This window comes from Panthera leo, chromosome B1 (assembly GCF_018350215.1).
Source record: "Panthera leo isolate Ple1 chromosome B1, P.leo_Ple1_pat1.1, whole genome shotgun sequence".
In the NCBI taxonomy this organism is placed as follows: Eukaryota; Metazoa; Chordata; class Mammalia; order Carnivora; family Felidae; genus Panthera; species Panthera leo.
The window spans coordinates 86,467,825-86,481,835 of record NC_056682.1 but is presented as its reverse complement, the minus strand read 5'-3'; the positions used below and the strand labels follow the sequence as shown (position 1 = coordinate 86,481,835).

The window sequence follows — 14,011 nt, the reverse complement described above, 5'->3', positions numbered from 1 at the left end:
AATCAGGATTGTTACCATGATTCTGTGCTCTACCATGTTCTAGGCTTGTAGTCTAAATATGAGAATGGGCGCTTTTGATATGTGAGGGGCATGTAAGATAAAAGAAATTCATCCAACATGAAATGGATCTTCATGCTTGGCACACATATCTGACATTAGTGGCATAGTCTAGCCTCATCTTACCTCTGCAATCCGATTTCCCACAATTCTTCTAGACAAAACTCTCTTCCAGCCAAACTGACTCATAGACCAATCTGTAAAATCTAAGCTTTTGCTCATTTCATTAATGTAGCATGGAATTCACCCTATAATTCCCATTCCTTTCCATAGCCCAACATATTTTTCACTTTCTTTGTGAAGCACCCCTTGCCACAGTGATTGATGCCCCCTTCCTAGAAGTTCAACTCCTATCTTACTATTCACATGAGAACATCTGATGTTTGTGACAACTCAAATTTGTTTTTAGTTCTTGATTTACTTGGCATTTTTATTTATAGAGAGATCTTTGCTCCCAAACTGGGTTGGGACCTGGGACCATATATTTTTCTTATAGTCTTCACTACCCTGACCATAAAGCCTTGCACAAAGGAAAGCTCACTGAATATTTACTTATCTATCTATTTATTCATTTATTTTTGATGTTGATTTATTTTTGAGACAGAGTGCAAGCAGGAGAGGGGCAGAGAGAGAGGGAGAAAGAGGATCTGAAGTGGGCTCTGCGCTGACAGCAGAGAGCTCAATGTGGGGCTCGTGAACACCTCACACCCCTCATGTGTGAAACTCATGAACCTGAGATCATGACCTGAGCTGAAGGTGGAATGCTTAACTGATTGAAGCAACCAGGTGACCCTCACTGAATATTTATTAAATGAATGAGTTTTATCTCAACTAGAAATATGTTATGAACACTTTATATATGCCCTTAATTTGATTAGCACAAGGTGGATAATTTCCATAATCAAAATCAGCCTGTAAGGTAACAAAGAATTTGTATTTCCATATGACTTGACATGATTTTTACATATGACCAGCTAATGGATTGCTTCAAGTAATAGTATATTATGTTAGACAACAGGAATAATGTGGCTAAAATGCAGGTTCAGGAACTCTGTTTTAGAAGTTTATCCACTGGTAATAAAGCTAGGGGAGATTAGTTCACACAAATGTCTGAATAAATTAGACTGCCGGCTTAAATGTATTAACTTACCACAAGAAAGGTCATCATACAGAGTGACTAATCCTCTTTAAACAAGTCTTAGGTCAGAAGATGTCTCAGTGAGCCAGAGTAAGAGACCAGAAAGTGCTCAATAAATCACCAGATATTTCAATTTGCATTTTGAACTATAGGAGCCTTACTGCTGGAGCCTAACAGCTGGAAAGTCTAACAGTTTGCATCAGGTTAGAAATTAGAAAAATTATAAAAGAAAAAGCTAATGATTTTTATCATTTGCCACAAAGTCCTGGGCCATTAGAAATTAAATCAAGATATGAGTACTGCTCTAGGTCAGACATTTAATTGATAAGACCCCACCCCTACCTGCAGTAGCTGTATCTCATGGGCAATGGATCTTACAGCCTAGAGGAAACCCGGTGTTTGGTAAGAAGCAGTATCAGTAGCCTATGTAGTGTTTCTGAGGTCTCCAAGGTACAGGTGCCACTTGTTTTGTACTTTCATTTTGAATTTGGTAGTTGTGAGACAAATTCAGAGGCTATGGTTAGGTCCAGTGACATGTTTAAAGCAATTCATGGTTATAGGATCTTTCCAAAATAAACATCTTTACTGCTGTTTTCAAATCCTTTTAGAAACTCTAATTCTTCTATTATGTAATAGCCAATACTTGGAAACGGTCGAAACTAAATTCAAATCTCAGGAACCCGATGAATTACAGCCTAGCGTTCTAAAAGAATAATCAATCCAGTATGGTTAACATAACCACCCCAGGTGCTGGTAGAAAAGGTAGTCTTCTCAAGGGAAAGCAGAAGGCTTTCTGTTTAAAGCCAGGAGGTAGAAGGAGTATTTTGTTACAAGGATGAGAATATAGGTGAGTTTGTTTCAAATAGGCTGGAGTGCCAGAGGGCCCAGGGAAAAAGAGCAAGAAGGGTCTGGTAGGATTGCAGAGCAGAATGGGAGAAGAGGACCACCTGGAAAGTCTTGTATTGGGGAGGGGCTGAGCATGATAGGGAAGTGAGGATTCACTGGCCCTACAGGTCTCAGGTCTCAGGGAAATCCTTTGCAATGAGGTTTGAGAACTGGCCCAAGCAAAGGCCTAGGAGGCATCAGGATTTTGAGGAAGGAAACGGTTGGCAACTTGGTCTGGAGGTACATTCCTTTCCACCCTAGCTGGTGTTAGAGACATAATACTATTAGCAATCTTTATTCAAGTTTCTTTCATTTACTCAACATGTATTGATTGAGCATCTCTTATGTGCCAGGCACTGTGCTAGACTCCAGGGATGGTGTTACAAGACATGGGTATGGCCTCAGTCCACAGGAAGCATAAAACACAATGTGAGATATAGGCCCGTTGCTGTGGTCTGAATGTGTTCCATGTGAATTCACATGTTGAAATCCTAACCCTCAAGGCTGATAGATTACGAAGAGAAACCTGAGATGTTATTAGCTCATGAGAGTAGAGGCCTCATGAATGGGATTAGTGCTCTTACAAAAGAGGCTGAAGAGAGAACTTGCTTACCCTTTTCACCATGTGGGGTTCCAAAGAGAAGGCTGCAACCCAAAAGAGGGCCATCACCCACCCCCGGCACTGGCACCCTGCCATCAGACTTCCAGGCTCCAGAACTGTTAGGAATAAATGTCTGTTGTTTATACCCACTGCTCCCTCTCCCCCCGCCCAGTCTACGATGTTTTATGGTAGCCCAAATGGACTAAGAAAAAAAAGAAATAGAAGACAATTATATTGTATATGATGATAGGAGAAGTGCAGGGTGTAATGCAAATATGGGCAATTGGGGTGGGACACATAACCCAGATTTAGGAAGGTCTGGGAATCCCTCATGGAGGGGGTGCTGGATGAGCTGAGACCTAAGGTGTAAGTGTGAATTAGCTAGATGAGGAGGGGGACAAAGAACAAGGGAAGAGGAAGTAAGATTATTTTAGGCAGAGAACAGCATGTGCAAAGTCCCAGAGACAAGAGAAAAAAAGGCTGAGACACTGAAAGAAGCTTGTTCCTGTCTTGTGGAGTGGTTGTGAGATTTAGCTGTGTCTGGCACAGAATAAGTGTCCCATAAATATCAGAAATTATTACCGTGCCTAGAGTGTAGAATTGAGGGTGGGTGAGAAATAAGGCTACACAAGTAAGCAGAAACCAAAGTGGAAGTCCTGTAAGCTATGACACCAGGCATTCAGGCTCAATCCAGGAGTCATTGGCAAACCACTCACAGATTGTCAATAGTAAGGGAGATTTCATGCATTTGCAAATGATGGGCTGAGACTAGCAGCAGGGAGACAAGGCAGAAGATTGATTTAATTGTGGCCCGAATAAGATAGGGGCAGTGAAGATGGAGAAACATGGATGGATCTCAAGAGATATTTAGAAGGTAGCTATGTTAGTTTTCCCAGGACTACATAACAAATTACCACACTCTTATACATTCAAAACAACAGAAATTTGTTCTTTCAAAGTTTCGGGGGCCAGAGGCTGCAGTCAAGGTGTTGATAGGGCTGGCAGTCCTTGGTGTTTCTTGGACTGGAGCAGCATCACTCCAGGAGCTCCCTGCACCATCACAGGGGCCTGCACAAGGCCTTTCCCCCTCTGTCTGGGTCTCAATTCTCCCTTTCCTTCCACCTCTTCTTTCTCATATAAGGATACCAGTCATATGATCTTGTCTGAGATCCTTAACTTAATCACATTGCAAAGATCCTATTTGCAAATAAGGTCATAGTTACCAGGGGGTTAGGACTTAGATGTATTTTTTGAGGGAGGGACACAATTTAATCCAATATAGTAGAATTAATGGGACATGATGATTAGCTGGACTGGGAGTGGGAGGAGCTGAAGGAGAAGGAGAAACCAAGAAAAAAATCCATGAACACCTGGTTAAGTGATGGCACCATTCACTAAAAAATAAGTAACACTGCAGGAGAAATAAGTTTGGAGAAGGAAGATGACATCTTTATTTTGGGGCACTTGTAGAAATCCAAGTGGGAATCAAGCAAGCACTAGGTCATGTAATCTGTGAGTCCAGCAGAGGGGGATGTGGGCTGGGCACACGGATTTGGGTGGTAATTGAAGCTATGGACATGGGAAAGATCGCCAAGGGAGATTTTGTAGAATAAGAAGAACCCAGATCAGAAAGTGAGTTACACAAACTTTAAGGGAAGGGACAAGAAGGGTAGCAATCAGGGAAGTAGGAGAAAAACAATAAAAGAAGTACGTCTTGGAAAAATTTAGGGAAGAAAATTACCAAAGCAGGAGTAAGGTGTTTCTAAGGACTTTTGGAGAAACTAGAATGAATGAGAGGTGATGCAATGCAAAGATGGTAAAGAAGTACAGTAAAACCTTGGATCACGAGTAACTTGTTCTGTGAGTGTTCCACAAAACGAGCAAACATTTCTAATACATTTTAACTTGATAAATGAGCAATGTCTTGCAATACAAGTAGTACATGACACCGAATGTCACATGATCACAACTGAGCCAATGGTTCTTGAAATTCGCTTTGATATAGGAGTCCTTTGGATTACAAGCATGTTTCCGGAACAAATTATATTTGCAAACCAAGGTTTTACTGTATTTCAGAAAGTTTGACTTTAAAAAGCAGGAGAGAGAGATGGGCAGCTGACTCGAGATGCAGACAGAGGAATTTTTTTCTTCTTTTCAGTTTTATTTAAAATGGGAGAGACTTATGAAAAGGCTAAGTCAAGATCTTTAAGGAGGCAGGACATATGGGAGACAATCTCAGACAGGAAAAATCATCATCTCTTCTTCTTAAAGGGAGGAAGAGGGGAAAGGAAGACTCTAGAAGCAGATGTTATGATCCTTAATTTTAGAGATAAGAAAAAGTTTAAATGAAAATGTAATTTAATAATTTACTCAAGCCATACCTAACGTGTGATAGCTAATATGTGAATTTTAACTCAAGACTGTCTAGCACCTAAGGTATTTTCATGCTTGCAGTGTCCTCTAAAAATATAAAGCTGGAAAATAAAGAAAATAACACTTTTACAATATTTGTATACATTTCTAAAAATGTTTTTATTTATTTTTGAGACAGAGAGAGACAGAGCATGAGCAGGGGAGGGGCAGAGAGAGAGAGGGAGACACAGAATCTGAAGCAGGCTCCAGGTTCTGAGCTGTCAGCACAGAGCCCGACATGGGGCTCGAACTCACAGACCGTGAGATCATGAGACCTGAGCTGAAGTAGGATGCTTAAACGACTAAGTCACCCAGCTGCCCCTTTGTATACATTTTAAAATTTAATTTATTTTCAAGCAACATGGTACCTGAGAAAAAGCTTTAATTAGATGATAATTCAAAGATATGCCTTCATTTTGGGAGCAATTCTGAAAGACTTTCTGGGTTTCCATAGGGTTTCAGAGGGTAAAGCCACTAGTTGTTTCAGATTTCTAATTTCACTTCCAATAGATTTACCCCTAGCACAGGATTTACATTTATTAGCACTTACACCATTTGGTTTTGAGGCACAAGGATAGAGATGCAAAGTCAGAGACTATTGTCCCGAGAATTTGGGCAAGAGCTAAGAGAGAGAGGGGGGTGGGGGTAGTTCATGAATAAGTGCATGTAGTGATGTTAACTCTAAGCTCTGGGATCAAAAAACTTAAGCAGGGAGCATAGCATAAAACTGGAGCAGGGGAACCCAAGTAAACCTATCCATAGTCCCAAGTCTCTGACAGAAGAGTCTCTACTATCTGGACCCTGGAACAACTCAAAGTAAGTCTGTTTTTACCTGGACGGGATTCTTACAAGGCATGGGGGGTAAAGTTATTTCGCTTCCCTCTCAGTAAATGTTTATACTTTTTTTCCAACCATGAGGAACATGACATTGGGGATATGCCAAGAATTGTCACCAAAAGCAGTGAAGGAAGAGGGGTTGGCATACTGTACGATGGCACAACAAAGAAGGTTCAGGAGAGGGAGGTGGACCTCGCAATGCCTGGCTCTGCCCTGCCTGTGCAAACTTGGGTAAGTCACTTACCTTTCTCTGAGCTTCAGGATCCTCATATGTTAGATGGGGATAAATGTGAGTAAAAATAGGATCTACCTCATAGGTTCCTATGAGAATAAGATGAGATAATCCATATAAAGTACTTAGAAAAAAGGGCTCAACAAATGTTTGTTACTATTAATAAGTTTTACCAACAGTGTGACTTCAGTCAAGTGGCTTAAATTTTTTGCTTTTATTTCCTTAGCTATAAAATGATGAATAGAACTAGGTGATACTATAGATTTCTTTACAATTTTAGAATTATGATGTTGCGTGTATTATTTCTTAAGGTGATAGCAAAGAAATAAGAAACTTCTCTGTGGTAGCCACCAGGTGGCAACAGTGAAGAACTTAACTGTCATCCCATTTTGGGGGAACTAAACTAGTTTTTCAGTATACAAACTCAAAAAACAAACAAAACCTGTTTAATAATCCTTAATTCTTATTTCAAGGGAGCTACTGTTAATATTTTGATGTATAACCTTCCATCCAGGCTATTTCTCCACCTATATATGTAAATTATTACTTAAAAATTTTACATAAATGAGGATACTACTAGATACACTGTTTTATAATCACCTTAAAAAACAAACAAACATAGAAATATATGGTGAATACCTTCCATAGCAATTAATGTAGTTCTACATAATTCTCAAAGCTTCCATGGTATTCCACAGGTATTTGTTTAAGCCATGATTGGTTTGAACCATTCTCTACTTGTGAAACACCTATTGTTCCTGTTGTTTTGGCATTACAGACATTGCTTTAATAAACAGTTTTGCCATATTGTCTATTTCTCAGGAAAAAATTCTAGCAATGGTACATCTGGGCTAAAGGGTATATCCTTTTCTTTTTTTTTTTTTTTTTAAAGCTTTTGATATATACCACCAATTTGTCTTTTCCTACGTTTTTGTGTCTGGTAGAGCAAGGTCCCTTATCAGTACCTTTCTTCAGAATTTAATTCACTGTTCTACAGCATTTATTCTTCCTGATGACATTTAAAATCTTTTTGTCAAGTCTTCTTCCCCCTTTCCCCTAAAACTTTAGGGTTTTGATTGATACTGTGTTAACTTCATAGATTAACTTAGGGGGAATTCTTACAATATGTTTTTCCATTCAACAACATGGTATAATTCTTTATTTATTCAGTTCTTTTGTCAGTAAAATTTGAATGTTATTTACTTTTGGATATCTTATTTTTTTTTGTTATTTATAATTATGATCTTTTCCTGTATTTTTCAAATGGCTTTTGTTATCTGTAGAAATACTATTGTGGTTTTATAATTGGTCTCATTACTGAACTCATTTGATTGTCCTAATATTCTTCAATGTTTCCATTCACTCATTCTATAAATATTTATTGGGTACTTACAGTGTGCCAGGCACTATTCTGGGTCCTGGAAATAAGTAAAAAAATCTGTTCTTAAGATCTTTATAGGGGCGCCTGGGTGGCTCAGTCGGTTGAGCATCTGACTTCGGCTCAGGTCATGATCTCGTGGTTCATGGGTTCGAGCCCCATGTCGGGCTCTGTGTGGGCTCAGGGCCTGGATTCTATCTCCCTCTCTCTCTGCGCCTCCCCATGTCATGCTCTATCTCTGTCAAAAATAAATAAAACATTAAAAAAGTTAAAAAAGAAAAAAGATCTTTCTACTCTCCCGAAAGGAAATACTAAACAAATAAACATATGACAGGGTGATAAGTGCTAAGAAGTTGGGGGAAGCATAATAAGGGATAGAAAGTGACTGTGAAAAATACTATTTCAGATAATGTGTTCAAATAAGCACCCTCTGAGAAGTTCGAGTCTGAGGAAAGACCTAAAATGATGTTGCTTTTCTTGGGTTTTGCAGGTAGATATTTTATATCATCATGCTCTTTCTCATCTACAGTAGGATTTCCATGTCCCTGGAGGATAGTCCAGCAGCAAGACCAAGGATTTAGTCTATAAAGGGAGGCTCCAAGGTTCCCAAAGTTCCTGGATTTAAATAATGGCTCCACAGATCCTTTCAGCCAAAATACCAACTGGATTTTAGAGGCACAGACTTCAGTGTGCTCCTGGTAAGTCTGCTCCCTCCACACTCCTGCCACCCCATCACGTCTTCCTACTTTATCAGTATAAACTGCCTAAGAGAACAATCCCAAGGGACTAAATTACATCTACAAACTGCTTAAAGAACAATCTCAACAAGCTGTAATTATACCTCCCTTAAAAAAATGAGATATAACCCCATCATATCTCATATGTCTATTTACCTCTTTTTTAAAGTTTTATTTCTTTATTTTGAGGTGGGGGCAGAGAGAGGAGAGAGAGAATCCCAAGCAGGATCCGCATTGTCACAGCACAGAGCCCAACATGGGGCTCGATCCCACCAAACGTTGAGATCATGACTGGAGCCAAAATCAAGAGTCAGACGCTTAACCGACTGAGCACCCAGGCACCCCCTATTTGCCTCTTTTAATAGGTCAAGTTCATATGCAGATTATTTTTTCTTTTTAAGTTTATTATTTTTTTTTTTTTTGAGAGAGAGAGAGATTAGGGGAGGGGTAGAGAGAGAGAGAACCCCAAGCAGACTCTGTACTCTCAGCACAGAGCCCAATGTGGGGCTCGAACCCCCGAATTGCGAGATCATGACCTGAGCTGAAATCAAAAGTCAGTGTCCTAAGCAACTGACCCACCCAGGGGTCCCCACATACAGATTCTTAATCCCACAATGCTTTGCTCTAATCTAGCCTAACTTCCCATTTCTTTTAATCTATTTGATTCTTCCATTCTGCTGAGATCAAATTCCCTGTATCTTCAACATTTTTTTAAACATTCCCTTTATCCTCTTACTCTAACCAAAAACTCAGCCATTTCCTGAAAACATGGCTTCCTCTGCAATACTTTCAAGTTATGTGTGGGTTTTAGTCCCTCACTCCCCTAACCAAAGGGCCTACAGATGAGCGAGGTGTCTTGCTTTCTCCCTATTGGCAATTCCACACCTTCTCTCTTCCTTTCTAAAATCCTGTACCCTTAGGCATGTACCATTATGCTACATCATTCATTCTCTCTTCTTCAGTCATCTGCTGCCCTGGTAGTCCTTCGCTCTTATCACAAAAGAGTTCAACATGTGATGTCCTGTCCTTCTCTCCACTGCTACTCCTGTCATTATTCTTGACATCAACAGTCCATCCAGTACCTGATCTATGGCCCTACATGATCTGGTCTCTGCCTACTTTAACTTGATTCTGCCACTCTTAAGACAGAAACGGGAGTGTCTGAGAGTGTATTCTTCTAGTGAGCTAGCAGGTTAGCCTGCCATAGTTTCATATATATTTACTGACAGAAGTCACCAAACTCCTGGGCTAGGGGCATAGAAGATTATTCACAGCAAATAGCATTTATAGCAATATCTTGTGTCAATTCTTCATGCCCCAATTCCCGCAGGTGATAGGATGAGAGCCAGATGTACATGCAGTGGGTTGTATTACAGGAGAATAATTCTGAATTTGGGAGTCTTTAAGCTTTTCTCAAGGCTGCTGGTTACTGGATCATTCCTCCCTCAGGAGAGATTACTCACTATCTTGAAATGTAAGCAAATTCCCTCTAGAGGAGAAGAGAAAGGCATTTCTAGATTTATTATTCTGGAATGTAATAAACACTGTGGGGTGTTTTGTTTTTTTGTTTCTTTTTGGTAGATATTTATATTAGTATGCCCTTTCCTACCCACAGAATGCTACTCTAAACCTACCCAGGTTGATTGTCTGCTAATATAAAAACATCAATATTCTTGACAGAATTTAAACAAGACCTTGAGTCTCAAAACAGCATATTCAAAATGTCCAGGATACAATCCACAATTATTATGCATACTAAGAACCAGAAAAATCACAATTTACATGGGGAAAAAAGACGCCAACATTGAGAGGATTGAGAGATGATAGAATTATGTGAGAAAAGGCCTTAAAGCAGTTATTTGTTGGGAGATGATTTTCCATTCATCTCTTGTATTTCCACAAGTCTTTTGGGCAAAGGCATTAACAGGTTTTTTCCTGGATTATCTTTTCAGGGATGGTTGTACTTTAAATATCCTTGGAAGACAGATAATATCTTCCTGTGAGGACAAGGGTGAATTTGTTTGCTGTCCAGGATAAAAAAGATCATCTCTTTTCATGGCACAGTCGGATAGGTTTGCTAGCCTCTTATTACAGGTTGGAGTTTCCCATAGAGTTCCTTTCTTATAACGCAACTCACTTCATGTACAGGATCACCTTGTCCTCTGTGGGAACTGGGACTTAGGAATCTAGCATAAATGTTGAAATTCTGCTTCCTGCTACTGCTATGGCTAATAGATTCTTCTTTGTTTCTGATCCAGGAGACTCATGTCTTCTGCCGTTATCCATGAAACTATGGTGGCTTAACTTATTAATTTGCAAGTTAAGGTAAAACCTCAGACCTTCAAAGTTCTTGACTATTATAAAAAATTCTCTTATAAGCAATGAAATGCACTTTTGAAACCAGTGGAAAAATAGAAAGTATCAGCAAAGAAATGGAAAATACAATGAAAAGCCAGGTGGTTATTTTAGAATTGAAAACTATAGTAGCCAAAAATTTAAGAATTCAATGTATACTCTCATTAGCAGAGTGGATATGACAGAGAAAAGCATCAGTGAACTTGCAAATAAATCAATAGAAATTATCCAATCTGAACAACAGAGAGAAAAAAATACTGGCTAAACAGTGAATAGAATCTGAGGAACTTGTGGGACAATAATAAAAGGTGCTGAAAATTTTTGAATAAATATTCAGATTTGACAAAAGACATAAATATAGATTCAAGAAGTTCAACAAAGCTCAAACACAATGATCACAAAGAAATCTCTGCCCAAATATATCATAATTGAAATGCTGAAAAATAAAGACAAAGTCTTGAAAGCAGCCAGAGAACAATGTATTATCTGCAGGGTAACAATTTGACTACAGATTGCTTACCAGGAACCATGCAATCCAGCAGAAAGTGGCACAACATTTTTAAAGTGCTGAAAGAAAATAATGGTCAACACGTAACAGCATAATCCAGTGAAAATATCTTCCAGAAATTCAGGGGAAATAATAGCATTCTTAGATGCAGAAAACTAAAAGAATTCATTGCCAGTAGACCTGTTCTAAAAAAATTGCTATGGGAAATTCTTCAGACAGAAGATAAGTATCCTGAAAGGAAACTTGAAACACCAGCAATGAAGGAAGAGCACCAGAAATGGTAAATTGCCTGTAGAAGTACAGTAGAGAATTCTCCTCCTGAGTTCTCGAAAATATGTTTGACGTTGAAAGCGAAAGCTACAACAGTGTTTCAGGGAGTTTTCCACACATGTCGGTGTAATTGATGACAACTCTAACATAAAGAGGAGAGGGTGTGTGGGACTCTTGAAATGTAAAAATTCTACATTTCACTTGAAATGTAAAAATATATGTATTGATTCTAAGTAGGTTTTAAAAATTTAAATACATGTATTTGCATTCCTCGAACTTTGTTTTTGCCTCAGGGTCTTTGTGGTTCCCTTTGCCTGCAAAACCATTACCCCATATATACACATCACTTGCTACCTCACCTCATTTGTGTCTCTGCTTAGATACCAGTTTCTCAAATAAGTCTTCCCTTACCACCCATATAAGATAACCACCTCTTCCAGGCATGCTGTCACTTCTTATCTTGCTTTGTTTTTCTTCTTTCATTTATCATTAACCAAAATTGCACTATATTCTTGTTAAAATGTTTCTCTCTTCCTCTAGCATACAGGTTTTCCATGAAGGCAATGGTTTGCCTCACTGTCTTCAGTATACTCAGTGCCTAGGCCAGTGTACTGGTTTTTCATTTGCTTAACCTATCAAAACTGAGAAGGTTGCATGGAAATGTGCCACCCTCTGTAGTTTTTTTTTTTTTTTTTTTTCTGTACGTATTCCAAGCCCATTTTTATTAGTTATGAACAGGTTTAGAATTATTTTATCTTAGGGTGCATGGGTGACTCAGTTGGTTAAGTGTCCGACTCTTGATTTCAGCTTGGGTCATGATCCTGGGGTCATGGGATCAAGCCTTGCATCGGGCTCCATGCTGAGTGTGGAGCCTGCTTGAGTTGGTTGAGATTCCCTCTCTCTCTCTCTCTCTCTCTCTGCCCCTCTCCCAGTTTCAGCGTACTCTCTCTCTCTCTCTCTAAAATAAAAAAATAGGGGTGCCTAGGTGGCTCAGTCAGTTGAGTGTTTGATTTCAGCTCAGGTCATGAGCTCATGTTCATGGGTTCGAGCCCCATGTTGGGCTCTGTGTTTACAGTTCAGAACCTGCTTTGGATTTTGTGACTCCCTCTCTCTCTGCCCTCCCTTGCTCGTGCTCTCTCCCTCTCAAAAAACGTTAAAAAAATTTTTTTTTTTAATAAAATGAAAAAATAAAAAAATAAGGAATTATTTTATCTTCCCGGCGAACAAAACCTTTTTTAAAAAAATTAATGATCCTTTCCATTTCTTTTTTAAAAAAATATTTTTCTTTTTTCTTTTTTTAAAGTTTATGTATTATTTTCAGAGGGAAGGGTAGGGAGTGAGGAGGGACAGAGGGGGAGAGAGAGAATCCCAAGCAGGCTCTGCACTGTCAGTGTGGAGGAGCCTCATGCAGGGCTCGAACCCAAGAACCGTGAGATCGTGACCTGAGCAAAGTCAGTCACTTAACCAACTGAGCCACCCAGGCACCCCTCATTGTTCTTTTTTTTTTTTTTTTTTTTTTTAGTTTATTTATTTTGAGAGAGAAAGACAGTAAGAGAGACAGCATGCAAGAGCAGGAGAGGCAGAGAGAGAGAGAGACAAAGAGAGAGACTCTGCAATGTCAGTGTAGAGCCTGATGTGGGGCTTGAACTCATGAACCATGAGATCATAACCTGAGTTGAAAACCAAGAGTCAGATGCTTAACTGACTAAGCCATCCAGGTGCCCCTGTGATTTTAATTGCTGGGTTTTTTTGGCAAGTGGCTTTCTCTCTGGCTGCTTTTAAGATTTTTTTTTTTTTTTGTGTGTGAGTTTTTCAATTTCTTTACAGTGTGTTATGTATTTCTTTTCATTTATCCTGTTTTGGTTATGTTGTGATTCTTGAACCCCTAGGTACATGTTTTTCATCATTACTGCAAAAGTCATGGTACTATTTCTTTAAATATTGCCTCGTATAACAGTGGTTACCAGTGGGAGGTAGGGGACAGGGCTTGACTGACAAGGAACATGAGAGAACTTTCTGGGGTGATGGATATGTTGTATTTTTTGATAGAAGTTTGTGTTACACCAGTATATGCACTTGTAAAAACTCAGTGAATGGTGCATTTAAGATTTGTACATTTTATTGTACATAAATTGTACCTGGGGGGGGGGGCATCTGGGTGGCTCACTTGGCTGAGCATCTGAACCTTGATTTTGGCTCAGGTCATGATCCTAAGGTTGTGAGATCAAGCCCTGCATCCAGCTCCACACTGAGTGCAGAGCCTGTTTGAGATTCTTTCTCTCTCTCCCTCTGCCCCTCTTCCCCTCTCTCTCTCTCAAATTAAAAATAAACAAACAAATAAATTTTACCTAGGGGAAAAAACCTATAAAGCAATTTGAACACTAGTTAATGGTAAACATAGTGAAATCTTTAAGTATGACATCTGCCAACTTACCTAAAATGGATAAAAAAACATAATGCATGGGGGGCCTGGGTAGTTCAGTCAGTTTAGCCCTGGACTTTAGCTCAGGTCATGATCTCATGGTTCCTGGGTTCAAGTCCTGCATCAGGAGCTCAGAGCCTGGAGCCTGCTTCAGATTCTGTGTCTCCCTCTCACTCTGC

At 39.3% G+C, this 14,011-nt stretch overlaps 1 non-coding gene across 1 annotated transcript; it reads left to right on the top strand.

The window, feature by feature from the left end:
- Positions 1–7,625: 7,625 nt before the first annotated feature.
- TRNAR-UCG lies at positions 7,626–7,710 on the top strand. Its single transcript has one exon. It is a non-coding gene; the product is annotated as a tRNA-Arg (tRNA).
- Positions 7,711–14,011: the final 6,301 nt, after the last annotated feature.